Raw genomic sequence first — 18749 nt, 5'->3', positions numbered from 1 at the left:
ATGGAACCTCCACCAAATTTGCAGGTGCAAGTGTTTTTCTTGGAATGTGGTGTTCTTCTTCTGCCATGCAAAGCGCTTTTTTTTATGACCAAATAACTCAACTTTTGTCTCATCAGTCCAAGGCACTTTGTTCCAAAATGAATCTGGCTTCTCTAAATGAGCATTTGCACACAACAAGCGACTCTGTTTGTGGTGTGAGTGCAGAAAGGGTTTCTTTCTCATCACCCTGCCATACAGATGTTCTTTGTGCAATTTGTGCTGAATTGTAGAATGATGTACAGATACACCATTTGCAGCTGTTCTTGCATGTCTTTGGAGGTGATCTGTGGGTTGTCTGTAACCATTCTCACAGTCCTGCACATATGCCGCTCCTGTATTTTTCTTAGCCTGCCAGACCTGAGATTAACAGCAACTGTGCCTGTGGCCTTCCATTTTTTGATTACATTCCTTACAGTTGAAACAGACAGTTTAAATGTCTGAGATAGCTTTTTGTAGCCTTCCCCTAAACCATGATACTGAACAATCTTTGTTTTCAGATCTTTTGAGAGTTGCTTTGAGGATCCCATGGTGTCACTCTTCAGAGGAGAGTCAAAGGGAAGCATAACTTGCAATTGACCACCTTAAATACATTTTCTCATGATTGGACACACCTGTCTATGAAGTTCAAGGCTTAATGAGCTAATCCAACCAATTTGGTGTTGCAAGTAATCAGTATTGAGTAGTTGCATGCATTCAAATCAGCAAAATTACAAGGGGACCCACATTTTTGCACAGCCAGTTTTTCATACTGCTTCACTAAAAATCTTTTTTCGGAAAACACCCCAGTACTCAGATGTTCCTAGGAAATGAAAGACATACCACTGTTATCTTTTTTGCTGAAAGTAAATTATTATGCAGGCAGGGAGGGGTTCCCAAACTTTTTCATATGACTGTGTATATATATATATATATATATATATATATATATATATATATATATATATATTCACGGCATTCGTAGTCTGTGTCACAATCTGATTGTATGGGCGGTTACCTACCAGGTAACGCTTGTGGTTGGCCAGCAATCTGCTAACATCCGCCACGGTGCCCTCAGTTTGTCCTCACAAACTGAGGGCACTGTGACGGATGTTAGCAGATTGCTGGCCAAACTGAGGGCACCATGGCGGATGTTAGCAGATTGCTGGCCAACCACAAGCGTTACCTGTTAGGTAACCACCCATACAATCAGATTGTGACACAGACTACGAATGCCGTGAATGTAATTACCCCGATCTACATGCTGTCAAATAAACGAACCACACGCCGTGGCGCAACGTTAGGGGCATCGCCTCTGGCGCTGACATCCGAGGTTCGATTCTTGAGAGGGGGTGCAGTGGAGTGTGTACGCCTGATGAGCCCAGAATGAGGGCGAAACACGTGTCGCGTACTCTTTGCATTTATTTGACAGTAAACTATTTCAACCATATATATATATATATATATATATATATATATATATATATTGTGAAGGATTGCCGGCTTTCTACTCTGGCCCTCACCCCCAGGCCGCCAGGAGAAGCTCTCCCAGCAGCATGGATGGGCCCCGAGTTCCAGCAGGGCCTCATGGACTATGTAGTTTTTATACACAGCCCTGCTGGATACCTTGGGGGCCACTGGGAGTCGCTGTAAGGGGGCTCGTGGACTCTTATGTGCCCTATAACCCGGGAGTACGTCACGGTCACGTGACAGGAAGGAACGACGTGCTCCCGGGGTGAAGAAAAGGACTGTTTACCCTGACCCGGAAGGGAAAAGGAACTGTGGACTGATTGAACAGAAACACTTCCGGGTCAGGGGATATAAAAGGACGATGGGAAATCCCAGACGTTGAGCTGAGCTGGGTGGAAGGGTGGCAACGCGTCTGGGAGTGGAGGATTGAGTTTATTGTTATTGATTTATTATTGAGTATTGTGGAGAGGAGGGTGCTTTGTGCACTTTATTATTATAATAAATATTGATATTTGGACTTTTACCTGGTGTCTGACGTATAGTCTGAGGGTTCAAGGGGTCACAGAGACCATAATCTTTCACAATATATATATATATATATATCAATATATGAACAACCCCCAACCCGGAATACACAACCTATCCAAAAGACGGCTCTCCACCACAGAACACAATATTCTCTCCAGAGGATTAAAATTCAATTATAAGGACGCACCTAACATGAACTTCCTCGGTTCGTTAGAACACATCTTAGCAACTGAAAAAATACCAACAGAACAGGCACAAGAAATAAGATGCAACGTCGCCAGCCAGCTACACACAAGACAACCAACCACACGTATTCTGGCAAGTGAACAGAAAGCTTTAAGATCGTTACGGAATGACAACAGCATTATTATTACACCAGCTGACAAAGGAGGCGCAACTGTTATCCTAGACAGAGAACAATACACCACAGCTATAGAAGAAATGCTTTCAGACACTAATACTTATCAACAGCTAAATAACGACCCAACAAAAACCACACAGAATAAAATAAACTATACTCTGACAAAACTCCGAAATGGTAACTGCCTGGATGTACAGAACTTTCACAAAATGAAATCCAATGATGCTAACTGCCCGGAATTTTATGGACTCCCAAAAATACACAAAACACCACTAAAATACAGACCAGTGGTTAGCCTAATAGGCGGACCATCATACAACTTGTCAAAAAGACTTTTCCAACTACTTAAACATTTAACGGACGACTCCGATTATTCTGTCAACAGCGCGGAGTCGGCATTACAGCGCTTGAATGACGTATCCATCGCCGAGGACGAGATCATGGTCTCGTTTGATGTTATATCGCTATACACCATGATCCCGATCCAACTGGCCACAGAAACATTATTAATGAAACTGGATAGTGACCCCACCATAGAGACAAGAACCAAACTGTCCATCAAAGACTTAATGCACCTAATATCACTTTGCCAAAAAACGCACTTTCATTTCAACAGCAAGTATTACACACAGAAACAAGGCATGCCGATGGGATCACCGTTATCGGGACTCCTAGCTGAACTGGTAATGCAACGATTTGAAAACATAGCTTTATCCCAGATTACACCCAAAATTTGGATACGCTATGTAGACGACACATTCGTCATATTAAGAAAGAACCAGCTGAATGAATTCTTCAATCATATTAACACAATATTCCCTGCAATCCAGTTCACAATGGAAAAAGAAAATAATCGACACATCAATTTCCTGGACATTTACATCAAAAGAAATAGTGACGCCACCTTGACCACAAGTGTTTACCGTAAACAATGCCACGCAGACAAGATTCTACACTACGCCAGCAATCACCCGGTATCTCATAAACGGAGCTGCGTAAAAACCCTATTTAAACGAGTCCACACTCATTGTAATACCAAGGAAACAAAAATTAATGAGAGACGCTATCTGTTTCAACTTTTCACCTCGAACGGATACTCAAAATCATTCATTAATCGGAGTCTACACAGCAGGCGCCAAAGGAATCAGCATACAAGCGACGTAAATCATAACCCCCACCCCACCTGGCATTCACTCCCATACCACCATAATGTGTCAGAAGGCACGGCACGCACCCTGACCAAGTGGGGCATCAAAATAGCACATAAACCCACCAACAATCTGCGCATGGTCCTGTTTAATGCTAAAAACAAGAAATCGACAGCCGAAACACGAAACGCAGTTTATAGTATTCCATGCAATTCTTGCTCAGCTGTATACATAGGACAAACGTCAAAAAAAATCTCAACACGTGTACAGGAACATCGCAACGCCGTCAGAAGAAAGGACGCACTATCTGATATATGCACATACTAAATCGACAGGACACACATTCAACTGGGACAACGTGAAAGTAAAATTTAAGGCCAGTACAAAAAGCGCCAGAGAGTTGGCCGAGTCTTGGCTATCAGATGAAAATGCCATCAACAGACACTTGGACATAAACCCAGCATATGCCAACTTAAGAAGGACATATGCACTTTAATTTAATGATACACCCCCCCCCCCTTTGATCATACGGACTTAGTCACCTCCACCCACCCCCCACTGAATGTGTTGCTATATATTGCCTTTGATTCTTGTAAGTCTAAGCATTATCCTCTGATGAAGACCCCTGACAGGGGTTGAAAGCTCAGGAATAAAACTATTTTATGATACGTGATTCGTTTTTTCTCCCTTTGTGGATCTCCAACTGCAAATATATATATATATATATATATATATATATATATATATATATATATATATATATATATATATATATATATATATATGCTTGCAATGATGGTGCTAGGAATTAAGCCATGGCTCCTGAAACTTTCAGGCAGCACTACTAACCACTGTGCAACCAGGCAGCACTCATTGTTAATAATGGCAATTTGTCTTTATTCAGTATTATTTAATTGATCATTGTATATTCCTTCATGGAATGTAGAGCAGGCAGCATAGATAATTCCAAATAATTAATAAGACAAGATGAAGAAATATAAAACAAAAAGCTTCAATAAATAAAGAGGATAAGTAAGGATTAACACTATGACAGAGAAATCCATGATAACATACAACAGATGCCTAATTGGCTTGGCTGTCTTTATCCTTATTAGCCAGAATAGCTTTGTCACTGAGGTATACAGAATTTGCTTGTCATCATTTCTCATTTATGTCTTTTTTCCTTCTTGGTATGATCACAGCTGCCTCCTGCTCTCAGCTTATGTACTGCTGATGGCATATGTCTATTAACAGCCATTTCCAAGAAATACTTGGCAAACACCTAAATTGCCCCCATTGTCATGCATGGATCACAAACATCTACATGTTACTGGGGTATTCTGTCTCTGATGTATAGCTCCTCAATTTTCTTCTCCCATCACAACAATGGGATACACAATGGTCTGCTCTCTCCTAGCAGCAACTCACCCAAACCAGGTGCCGTAGATGCTCCATCTCTTGCCCAAGTCACATTTTCTATAATGTGGATGACATGATGGGCTTCACCACAAACTTATTTTCCAGCAAAAAACTACTAGAGACGACTTACCACGTGAGTAGAAATTTTACTAAATTATAGATTAAAAATGCTACTAAAGCTGTATTAAAATTACTTATGTTGCAGAACAGCCTACTGTGCATTCATTTTAAAGTAAGGATTGGAGCTGCCTGGAGTGCATTAACAACGATTGCAATGTTTCACAAAACAAAACATCAGACCTTATTTTCAGTTCTATTTTGCAGCATTGAATAAGTATATGACATTAACACATTAAGAAGTTGCTTCTTTGAGAAAAGCTTTTCTAAAAGTAATTTTATTTTTACAAATTCGCAAATAGTTGTGGAAAATAAGTAATTCAAGAAAACGTTTATAGCCTTTGTGGAAAGACATAATTAATGATTTGTATCTCCATTCTTTGAGAAGTACTGTGTTCATACTTACCTTTGCAAAGTAAACACACTCTTCACACAGAGATAAAAAGCACTTTTGTGAACAATGCAATGACATTTCGTAAAGAGTTGCAGTGGACTTCAGTGAATTGTCCAAAGAAATCTTCAGGACTTCTGTACCAGTAATTGGGTATGTTGAAGATGTCTCATATATTATTATTGCAAAATTGCAAAATATTGAAAAATTTCCATTAACTTTATATCTCTTGCATGAAGGCTACTTTGAAATAAAAAACAAAAAAATAGCTTTTTTCTAGAGACAGTGGCTTTTTAAATTTTATTTTATTTTCATCCTCACATAAGAAATACAAAGACTTGAAGGTATAATTCAATGTTATTTTTCACATTTGTGGTATATTTTAATTTGCCACATGAAATTGAATGTTGCACTTTCTGTGTTGTGCATATGCATGATCAAAAAGCAAATGAAAAAGCAGTGTGCCCTAGTGCAAATTAAAGCACCACAAACCAATATATGATGAGCTGCCCAAACATAAACTGGTTTTGGCAATACATTTATCAGAAAAGGGTTGGGATTAAAATAAACAGAGAAAAGTGCCTTTTGTAAATGCAACATGTTTAAATACAATCCAAGATCAGACAAAAAGATGTACTCTAAGAAAAACATTGAAATCCATCTAGACCATGGGTGTCGAACTCCAGTCCTATAGGGCCGCAGTGGCTGCAGGTTTTCATTCTAACCATCTTCTTCAATAGTGACCAGTTTTTGCTGCTAATTAACTTCTTTTGCTTTAGTTTTAATTATCTTGACTCAGGCCCCTTAGTTGTCTCTTTTTTTTAATTAGCAGCCAAACAATAAGACACAAAATGAGCCGCCACATGACCAGCTCACCTGTGCCCGTCACACAATATCTGAAAATAAAGAAAAGTGAAGGTCTCTCAGGTCACCAAAACATTTTAACGAACAGAAAATCAACAGTTTTGGAAATGTCTGCTGTGGCAGAAATGAGAGCAGCAACAGGCCACAGAATTAAATAATGGGCTTAATTAACAACAAGAATCAGCTTCTCATTAGATTTGTTGGAGTGAAATTGGTTGGAGTTTGAAATCCCAGTTTAGCTGCTCATCAGTTGGATTGTTTCAAGTCTCATTTCTGTTTGGCTGCCATTTCATGAAGAAACGAATCTGTGGCACTTACCCCTAGATATTGATATATTGTATAAAAAAGTTCTCTCTTAGTGGATAACTACTAACGCATTGACGTGTATGTATATTGTGGCACCGGGGCTCATGCCCGGCCGGGACGCCCAGGAAGACAGGAGGAGGGCTCATTCCTCCTCCAGACCGCGAGGGGGCATCTGCCCTGGTTGTATTTGGGGCCACGGGTACAGGGCTTGGAAGCCCAACCCTGTAGGGGCCTGTGGTCACTGCCAGGGGGCATCCCCCTGCCTGAAGGACCCTGGACCCCAGTACTTCTGCCACACCAGGAAGTGCTGGGGGGAAGAAGAGAGGGAACACCCAGAGTGCTTCCGGGAGGACAGCCGGCATTTCAGCCACACTGAGGCGTGTCCGCGGGATTGCCGGTGCACACCTGGAACACATCCGGGTACAGATAAAAGGGGCCACCTCCCTTCATTTGAGGCTGGAGTCAGGTGGAAGCAGGACAAGGTGCTAGAATGAGAGAAGGAGGCGGTCTGAAGAGGCAGAGTGGTTGGCCTGGACTTTGGGGAAGATTGGGGTTTGTGGCACAGTAATTGTAAATAGTATTGTAAATAAACGTGTGTTGGGTGACATGAATGTGTCTGCCTGTCTGTGTCCGAGCCAGTCTCTACAATATATATATATATATATATATATATATATATATATATATATATATATATATATATATATATATATATATAGTGTATGTATATATATATATATATATATATATATATATATACTGTATATATACAGTATGTATATATGAATATATACATACATATACTGTATGTGTGTATATATATATATACACACATATAGTGGAGTATGGCCCCGACACATACAGGCGGACACCGATGGTTTCAACACCAACGCACGTTTATTATACATTTTATTTAAGTGACACAGCACACAACCCACTTTAACCCCAGTCCAGGCCTCTCACTAATGCCTCTCTTCAGGTCCGCCTCCACTCCTCTCCTCCCGAGCTCCGTCTTTCTTCCTCCCGACTCCTGCCATCGAATGGAGGGAGGCGGCCCCTTTTATATCCACCCGGACGTGCTCCAGGTGCCTCCCAATGAGCGCCTGCCGGCACCTCGTGTGGCGGAAGTGCTGTCTGTGCACCCGGAAGCACTCCGGGTGTCCCTGGTCTCCCCCCCCCCCCAGCAAGGGCTCTTCAGGCATTTGGGCGCCCCCTAGTGTTGAAAAGGGCCCCTGTAGGGCGTAATCCCTCCTCTGGTCCTTCCGGGCATCCCGGCTGGGTACCTCCCCCAGCTGCTCGCCACAATATATATATATATATATATATATATATATAGTTGGACTATACTTTGCAGCTATAACAGCTTCAACTCTTCTGGGAAGACTTTCCACAAGGTTTAGGAGTGTGTTTATGGGAATATTTGACCATTCTGCCAGAAGAGCATTTGTGCGGTCAGGCACTGATGTTGGACAAGAAGGACCAAACAAACTTTATTATTCTGTACCATTGTATAGTAAGATATGAAGGTGCTTTAAAGAGAAGGTGGATGTTTAACACATTTCTTCAAACAGACCTTTGGTGGATGAAACAATATGTTCAGGGTCACCCAGAGAATCTGTAATGATGAATGAGCCAGCAGCCTTATGTTTACAGTTCATTGCCTTAACCATTACAGTACATTGCCTGCCCAAGTACCACAATAAAATCCATGTTGTTCCTAATTAAAAAATATAAAGCAATCTTTTGAAAAACAAGAAGGTCAGCATTATAAGCTTCCCATATGCACATGGAAGCCGTGACTTACTCTGCATTGGCCTTTGGTGCCATCTGTTTCTGTTTGAAGCGTTTTCCTGAAATTCCTTGTGCTGTCGAGGATTGGATTTGTTTAGGAGGACAGAAGTGTAGTGGGTTGGGGAAAAGAAAATGAAAAACAAGTTCAAGTTAATTCTATACTGAGAAATAAAAAGGAAATATTACAATGATTTGTCAGTTGAGCCTTCAATGGGTATATGCATGAAGGGGAAACAAGGTAGAGATGAAAGTAACGTGGCAAGAATTTAAGCAAATCTCAAACTTAATCATGTTGAATGACATTTTTTGCATCAACTACACTTCTGCAGTTTTTACCATATCATAGTTTTAATTTTTATTTATTTTCATATAAGCTAAGAATACTGGAACATTTTACAGGTAAAATGCAAATTACAAGTCATAGTGATTACCAAATTCTGAGAAGATGAAATGAGATGCAGAAGATAATGATCTATGAAAATAAATAGTGAAATTTAAGGATTAGTTGGGAAACGACTGTCTTATTTTAGCCATGTTTATTAATTAGTGTAGCTTCAGATTTTGTAATTTTTACAAAATAACACAAAAAGATGCAATTCAATTACATTTAGGGTAAATCCAATCTACAGGTAAAGGCCAAATGGTACCAAAGCCTTTTCTTGTGCTGTCGGACCTTACTCTTTTTCTATGTTAACTAATGTTGTCTTATTTTAATTTCTTATTTTGTCTTTTATTTTTCTTTTCTTCATTATGTAAAGCACTTTGAGATGCTTTTTGTATGAAAATGTGCTATATAAATAAATGTTGTTGTTGTTGTTGTATCTTTCTTCACTGTAGCATAGGCTAGTTTCTATGTGGTAATGGCTTGACAGAGTATTTGATTCCAGAAGCTCATTTTTTGAAAGTGTTACTCATAAGTTCACTCTTCATAAAACTGCTTAGACCAAAGTCTGCTCAAGTACAATATCTACTCCTATCATGTGAGAGCTCCATAATTAAAGTTGTTCAGCAATAGCAAATATGACATTGCCAGTGTAACAGAACAGATAGACCACGATAAAGAGTTGGGGCACCACCTTGGTAAGTGCATATAATTGGAATGCAGCAGCACAAAAGCAAACATGCAATAATTGCAAAAACATCTTCCCAGATGCGAGTTCCAAAGTGAACTGTTTCAAGATGGTGGCTCTTCCAGTCTTACGTCCTTCTGACACAAAGAAACTGGTCCCGGTGAATGGATACCAGAAGTGACATCAGAGATTTTACCAGTTGTTAATCATCTGATCTGCTGCCAGAACCTTTAAGCTGTCCCCTATGTGCAGGCATGTGTCACCAGGTAGTAATTGCATGCAAATAGCCTGATTGGAGGCATTTAAAGTGAGGTCTAAAAGATTATATAGTCTGTATTGAGCCTCTGGACACTTAAATAAGAGACAAATATTGCAATAGAAAGTGACTGATGAATAAGTGGGTGAAAACTAATGAAAAGACCTATGGGCAAGAAATTTGAAAAAATTTCCTGCAAAACAAAAAAAAATGTAATTATGGGGACACTGTGAACAAATTGAGAAGTATATTTTCTGCTGATGACAAAGTTTTATTTCCTGGTTGACTCATTATGTAAGACATTTTCATTTCTATAATAAAGATAAAGTTCCAGGAACTGTGAAATACATTTTCGTCTGGGACACATAGAACTATCAAAAATACATTTGTGTGAGTCAGTGAGTTTGTAATAAATGGATAATTTCAGTCCCTGAGATTTAATAAAGAGACATATGTTGAAAAGGGAGATGAAATGTACATGAACAATAAATATCAGAGACTGATGGGAATTAGGGAAGTAGTTGATATATTCATGAAGCTCAATGCCAGAGCAGTAAGTGCCACCAACACATTCATTATTGTATGATTTCTAAAATTTAGGCACAATGCCCAAGTGAAAAGTAAAACAAACCTTTAAAACCACCCTACACAGATGTTAGCACAGCTAGGTCACATATTTGTATTCACACTGACCCAGTTGATCTCCAAAAACAAACAGTGGTTAAAAGAGAATTTTTTACGAATGACAAGTCCTGCCAGTTTAATGAGGATGTATATAATGAGATCTTAATAGCAAGAATGACAGAATAAAGAGAATAGATGTCCATGATAAGAAATAAAGTAATCGGGGCCATGACATTGGAAACTGTCAAGCAAGTGAACACCTCAGTTATTTATTTGTATATGGTAACAGGTTTATGCATCGCCTGCCACATAACGAGTGGGGTAGTTTAAAAGGACTGAACCTGTCTCAACAGAGGGAAACCTTAGCATATGGAATTACAGAGCTGTGTTGAGAAGTTGAAATAGGTGTTGTGGGACATTTATAAGTAGAAATGAAAGAAAGTCCAGGATTATTTTAGGAAGGTGGAACTGAGACAGTGATGATTTTTCAGTGGAGTGCATGAGAGAAAATCTGCTTCACTGCACTGTAGCAATCACATTGTCTTGAACATTGTAAAAAGTGTAGACATATTGTCTTGGGGTGTTGACAAATTATAACGTTCTTAAGATGACACATGACAGGTCAGTGTAGTTGGACCTTTTGGAAGATTTTTATTAATTGTATTAATTTCTATCCATATGTTCCCTGACACATTTGTTTGTTCCCCTTAATTAAATTGCTCCAATTATTTTGTTTCTAAGAAGAAGTCTGCCCTTTGAGATCCTTCTTTTTTCCATACTGCTTGAATAAAAAATCTTGTTTCTTTCTGTGGTGTAGTGATTAAATTAATCATTCTCTACACGGTAAACAGGCTGAAACATTTATAAAGCAGCTCAGTTAGAGTCTGGGATTCACAGGTCTTTAAAAGATATTGATTAGAACAATAACCATGTAAGCACTGGGCTTTTCCATGATTATACTTGAAAGCACTGCTGTAGGAGGTGATAATCAGTGGCAGGCTAAAAGTCCAGGTAAATCCCATTATACCAGCTTTGATAAGTCAGTGAAAGTACGGTTTGTTGTGTCTCATGACAATGCCAGGATTATTTGTAAAACCATGTCCTAATACTAATTGGTCCTAGGTGACAAAAATGTATCCAACAAACAGAATTAAAATTTAATTGTTACTACTTCTCAGTTGCTTTTTATAATTTAGGCATATTTCATATTAGTACAAAATGATAAAACATAGCTTAGCAGTTTTTCAACTGACCAGACATTTGTTTTACAGTATATATATATTTATTGTCCCTTCACATAATCCGGCACCAGTTTCAAAATTTCCAAGCCACCACACCCACCTACAGTGCTCAGTTTTGATTGCGCTACATCTGTTTATTGTTACGATTTGTGATGTTCTTAAATTAAATTTTGTTTTTTTGTTTACCTGCCTGCAAAATGCACAGAAGCGCAACCAGTGTGTCACATGATCTATCTTTGTGCGGCAACATGTGGCATCCCTCAGTGGATGAAGAAAATTAAAGAAAGAAAGAAAGAAAGAAAGAAAGAAAGAAAGAAAGAAAGAAAGAAAGAAAGAAAGAAAGAAAGAAAGAAAAAGAATTTTAGTGCAAAAATCATGCTGCTAGAAGGGGATTGGTTATTTATTTGAGTCTTGACAATCTTTTGTTCTCTGTGTGTTCTCTTTTTTTTTCTCCTGGCTATCCCATAGTTTTCAATATTTATCCTGTGGGACGTTGTCCCCTACTTTATTAAAGTTTCGCTTGCTTTTTCATTTACCCTAAGTTCTTGTCAATAAGCCGCGGCTTATCTAAGGAAAAAAGCTGTGAAAATGAAAAAATAGAATATCGGCTTATACATAAGTCCGGCTTATACATCCATCGCGGGGGTTGCGTTCCAGAGCCACCCGCGAAATAAGAATATCCGCGAAGTAGAAACCATATGTTTATATGGTTATTTTTATATTGTCATGCTTGGGTCACAGATTTGCGCAGAAACACAGGAGGTTGTAGAGAAACAGGAACGTTATTCAAACACTGCAAACAAACATTTGTCTCTTTTTCAAAAGTTTAAACTGTGCTCCATGACAAGACAGAGATGACAGTTCCGTCTCACAATTAAAAGAATGCAAACATATCTTCCTCTTCAAAGGAGTGAAGCAAACAAATCAATAGGGCTGTTTGGCTTGTAAGTATGCGAAGCACCGCGGCACAAAGCTGTTGAAGGCGGCAGCTCACACCCCCTCCGTCAAGAGCACAGAAAGAGAGAGAGAGACAGAGAAAAACAAGCAAGCAAAAATCAATACGTGCCCTTCGAGCTTTTAAGTATGCGAAGCACTGTGCAGCATGTCGCTTCAGGAAGCAGCTGCACAAAAGATAGCAACGTGAAGATAATCTTTCAGCATTTTTAGACGAGGGTCTGTATCGTCTAGGTGTGCAAACAGCCCCCCTGCTCAATCCCCATACGTCAGGATCACAGATAGTCAGCGCAAGAGAGAGAGAACAGTAAGCCGGGTAGCTTCTCAGCCATCTGCCAATAGCGTCCCTTGTATGAAATCAACTGGGCAAACCAACTGAGGAAGCATGTACCAGAAATTAAAAGACCCATTGTCCGCAGAAATCCGCGATATATATTTAAATATACTTACATATAAAATCACAATTTAAATGACCGCTACGCGCTCGTGTTGACTCGGCGACGCCCAGAGCAGAAAGAACGCGCTCCGGCCGCTCCAGTGAGAGAGACGGCAATATCTCACACTCTCTCCCCCCTTAAAGAAATTAAATGGGCGCGAGTGAGACCACTGACCTCCCTCCCTTCTATTAGTTATAGGTTATAGTACGTTCGGCTTATCCATGAGTCCGGCTTATCTATGATATGATTTTATTTTAAAAATTCGTATGATTTTTGGTCTCCGGCTAATACATGAGTCCGGCTTATAGACAAGAACTTAGGGTAATTTTTCTATTTAATTTATTATCCAACTTGTACTGCTTTACATGATATTTTAAAGGCATGATGAGGTGCGTAGCTACTGTTTAGAGATAATCCTCCTATAATCTGTCATTTACCGTAATCCAGCACTCTTCAGGTCTCACTGGTGCCGGATTAGTGAAGGTCTACCCGTGTATATATGTAAATCTATGAAAATATATATTGAAATTCTGCACAGTAACTAAACCACAGGATTTTAGCACATTTCATCGTTCTTCTAGGTAGCTCGCTATCCTTAGAAGGACTGCTCATTTACAGTTGGAGATCGTGCAAATGCAGCAGGCTTGCCAGTTTTAGATGCTCCCATTCAGCTGGTCCTGAAGCTGGTTATCTGAATAACAGAATGGCTGCTCATAATGATGCTGATTCAATACTGAAGTCATTCCTAGCTGATTCAAGAATCAGTGACGATACAGTAAATAGAGTGTAACTTTATGACTTCACTTCCGTCTTATCTCTGACAACCCCATTTCCAGTTCCTGCACTAATGTAATTTCCGCTTCCTCTGTTTTATGCCGTTTTTTTCCTGTCTTTCATGATATACTGTATAAGAACCACCATTGCTGTAACAGTTTGATGAATATAAACCTTGCATATGACTAGAAGGTCAGTCCGAATTGACTACTCTTCACCTGGAGATCATACTGGGAAGCTTCCCTAACACTTTATATTTGTCTTTGTGTTCTAATTTTGTGATTATATATAAAAAAAGGTTTGGGGCAGCCACTAGTATATTGTTGTCCTGACTGCAAAATTAGATGAAAAATGGTAGTATACAAGTTAGAATCCACAACAGAACCAATTTGCTGGCACAAAGATGGCATATTTAAAGAAGAGCAGAGGTAGTGACATCATCATTGGGGCCGGAACCAGAAGTGGTGTCACTGGGGGCCGGGACCAGAAGTGGCATCATCAGTAGGTGTGGAACTGGAAGTGGTGTCATTGAGGCCGGAACCAGAAGTGACCTCATCGCGGGCAGGCAGAAATACCCATAACTGGTCTGCACAGAAATGAGAGAAAGAGTTAGCACTCCACCACACCCAGGGCCTTCATATATGATATACAGTACTGTATATTTACACACTTGTTCAGTACCTGTGTAGTGGGTTTAACCCAAATTAATGTGTTGTATAGCTCTGTATTTGAGATTTAAAATGATATAGCAACTAGAAAGCATAACATGTTTGTAATTAATTAACTGGTGGTTTTAGCTGCATAAAAGATTTAACTTAAAAATACAATTAGCTTTAGAAAGTTTCTTTTTATGAGCATAAAATATGTATGAATAACCTTTTTAACCTGTATATCTTTAAAGAATCGTTAAAAATAAACAAAGTGCTTGGCTTTTAATTGAACATAATACAATGATGTTGTGGAAAAAATTGCCAAGATCTGTATAAATCATAAACTATGCAAATTTTATTATGTATTTTACAGGCCTCTTTATCAAGTGGGTGTTTTTTGCAAAAATGTGTGACATTGAATACTTAACTGCACACATTTGGCAATTTAGCAAACCTTGTCATATTTAATGATGTTAAGTGGTATTGAAAGTATTCCCTGGAGAACAGTCTAAACTGGCATAAAACTGCCAATGATTTATGAAAAATAACGGAAACAGCACCCAAGGAGAAACATGCGGGGAGAATATAAATCAAACAAACTGTGAGAAAAGAAAACAAAATGTGCTTTACCACTGGGCCTTATCACTGATTGTCCAGTGAGGTTGATTTCTCACCTGATCACTTCCCAAATCTCAGATGCATTCCCTCTCATGTGTGTGTTTCTCCTCTGGCATCTCAATTTCCATTGCTATTGATCAAGCCTTCACTCCAGCTCCCCTATTAATTCTAGATAAAATTACTTTCTGACACTGGCATTTTCTGTAGTTGAACAGAAAATTCAGCGAGGTCCTGTATCCACCAGGTTACAGTGACTCCTTGGACTTGCTTTGTGACCACTGCTCCCCTTCCTAGCTTTAATTATTTTGTTCAACAGAGCTATAGCCAAGATTCTGATTTTTGGCTTGGCTTAATTTCTACATTCGAAAATTCTGTGAGAATCTTCAAGGATTCCCTCTATGGTACCAAGATTTCTTCTTTTCTTTCTAGAAAGACCTCGAAAAATTCTTCTCCAGGAAAGCCTGCATCCTTTTCAGGCCTTACTGCTACCCAGCATCTCTCTTCTGTCTACATTGGCAAATAAAGATACCCTATGACTGTCCTTCCTTATAGTCTGGGACTCAGTCTTCCACTGCTCTGTGTCACATTGATACTTGTTTTTATTCTGAAATCAAACTGTCAGCTCCATATTACCAACCTGGGCATTCTGACCCTACACTTTCGACCACATCTTCTTCAGCCTTCCTCTGGGTAACAACCCTTCAAAATACACATCTTCATCCAATTGTCTTCTGCCTTTCTCTCCATATACTCAAAACACCTAAGTCTGTTTTTCCTCAGCGTATTCATCTGCATCAAGTCTTTCTCTTAACTCAACATTTGTCTTTTCTTCACTCTGTGACACTCCAGACATCCATCTGAGCATTCATGTTTCTATTCTTTTCAGCTTTGCAACATGTTCTGCCTTCATCAGCCATAGGGCCATACTACTACTCATGGTGGCTCTGAGGCTAGGGATCTGCACTGGCAATTGGAAGGTTGCCGGTTTCGAATTCCGTAAATGCCAATAGGGACTCTGCTCTGTTGGGCCCTTCAGCAAGGCCCTTAACTTGCAATTGCTGAGCGCTTTGAGTAGTGAGAAAAGTCCTATATAAATGCAAAAGAATAAAAAAGAATTAAAATTACTTTTCCCTTCAATGCTCCTTTAGAATGAATGAATCTTCCACCTTGTTCCTTCATTAGTATAGCTGTGCCTATACTTCTGTGTACACTCAGCATCACCTAAGAAGCAGAACATCCCTGTGTTCTCCAATACAACTCCATTGTCAGTATCTAAATTAAAGGTTTCTATATCAGCATCCCACACCCCTCTTGCACACTAACTTGCAGACAGAAATCACACCTGTTTCCTGTTCCTTCACACCACTTCATGTGCACACAATTCTGACAACCTACACATCCTGTCGAGATTCTCCCAAAACCTAAACCATACACAGCCTAATGCCAAGCACTGACATCTTCTATTCCTCCTGCTGTTTTGCCTCTAACCATCACATTGGTTTTTGTATTTATTGCCCTCTCGCTTCCAAAATAACTTCTTATTTCATCATCATCTCCTTCAGTTTTGCTGTGGTTTTTGCTATCAATGTGAGAACATAGACATACACAATCTCCCAAGTTTTTCATGTACCTCTCTGGCTGCTATCACAAGGATCAATGAACTCGGATGACACCTTTAGTGCAGCTCTACTTTACACTATGCCCTTTTTAATAATATTAATAATGATAACAACATTATTTGTATAGCACTTTTCAAGCTGGACGGCACAAAGTACTTTACTTTTTTTGTTTTGTTTTATTTTTTTTCTTCAATCCTATTATTTGTAAAAATTGATTGATTTGTATGAATGATTACAATAAAATTAATTTAAAAAAATTGCTGCAGAATTAGCCGATCTAATGCTCAGCAATAAGCTGTTCCAAAGTGTAGAGGCCATCACAGAAAATGCTTTGTCACTTTTATGTCTGTAGTCTAGACTTTGGCTACAGAAAGGATGCCTTGGTCTGACAACCTTAGGTGTACTCATGGTTTGAAATGATGTCAGTAATTCCATAACATAATCAGGTGCAAAACCATACAATGCCTTAAAAATAATTAGTAACATTTTTAAATTAACTGAATATTGAAATGAAAGCCAGTGAAGTGATGCTAAAATTAGAGAAATATGATCATGACATTTGGACCTAGTAAGAAGTCTAGCTGCAGAGTCTGCACCACTTGGAGCCAAGCAAGAGAACAGCTGTTCAGCATAGAACACTTGGCTTGCCATATTCAGGCCAAGATGTGATAAAAACATGAATATTCCTTTCAGTGTCTTCAAATGATAATGAAGCACAGGCCTGGGCAATATTTCTTAATCAATACAAACTTTCATGATAAATGACAAAAGGAACAATTTTACAAATGGAAAGCTACATTTTCTATAATATGAGGAGAAATCAGTTAAGTGACTTTATGCTGAGGCTGAAAATGTTTATTGCATCAGACAGTAGTTTAAATAGATCTAAAAAGTGTTGGGAACTGATGTCTAAGCAAGTCAGGCTTCTTTATTAATTTTGTAGTATAATGTGGGAGAAATCATATGTTGATTTATTACTCATACCTGAATGAGTAAATGAATACAGTATATAGTTAGGTCCCTAAGTATTTGGAAATGTCACAATTTTCACAGTGAATTGTGACTTTGTTAAGTGACTTGAGCATAGGCAAGGCATTATATCAATAAAGTGTATTATTATTGTTATTATTTTGAAACATCATCTATATTCACTGTGCTCCTTTCATCGAAACTATGAGAAAAGCAACATCAGAAAAGTAGTTAGGTCCAAGACCAAGGTACATTTTGTCATACCTCAGTCTCACACCTTCATATCTTAATCTACAGAGTATATTTCCTGTAAAAAAATAGTTAAAAGCATACTCCAATCAAAAATAATATAATATATTTTTATATGTTACTATATAATTTGTAGTGATGGCCAAGAAAAAAAATCTATGTTTTCAGGAATGTTTCTGTTAGAATAGACATCTAAGATATTAATGATGGACAACTGCAAATAATACCAAAAATGTCACACAATATGCTCAAAACACCACAAACACATGTATTTTTATTAAAATATTGATAAATAAACTATTTCCACAAAACGATCATGTGAACAAAAAGAGATTAACCAGTAGGCAGTGAAAATGCATGAGTGAATTGACTTGTCTGAGATGTTTTAAAAAGTATGAAGCATATTCTCTTCCTGATGAAGTTTTCTCTCGCTTTTTTTATTAACTTTTGATCTTTTAGTTGTACATGTCTCTCAGTAAACATTGGAATGTTGGTATCACGTGAATGTGAGTGTTAGACAATGACATGACCAATAAATGAGGGGTGAGGCCTGTTTTCATTTCAAATGCTTGGTCACATTTGAGCATGTTCCACTTTGTTTTCCGAAAGTGGTTTGTTTAACAATAGTTTTGTAAAAAGACATGCTTTTGGGATGTAGTCAGCATATGACGGGATGACTTGACATGTGGATTTTACTACTGATGTTGTTTGCTGTTGTCCAGTGTTGGTCTCCCTAGACCCCCATTATATCAGAAACTTTGTTTTCTCCATTCTGGATGAAAATGTGACATTAAAAGTTTTTCCTGGCCATCACTACAAACCATAAGGAGTAACTAACGTATGATAAATATTTTTCGGTAGAGTATTCCTTTAATGAC

The sequence above is a fragment of the Erpetoichthys calabaricus genome, chromosome 6 (genome assembly GCF_900747795.2).
Source record: "Erpetoichthys calabaricus chromosome 6, fErpCal1.3, whole genome shotgun sequence".
Lineage (NCBI taxonomy): Eukaryota > Metazoa > Chordata > Cladistia > Polypteriformes > Polypteridae > Erpetoichthys > Erpetoichthys calabaricus.
This window is presented reverse-complemented; position numbering follows the sequence as displayed.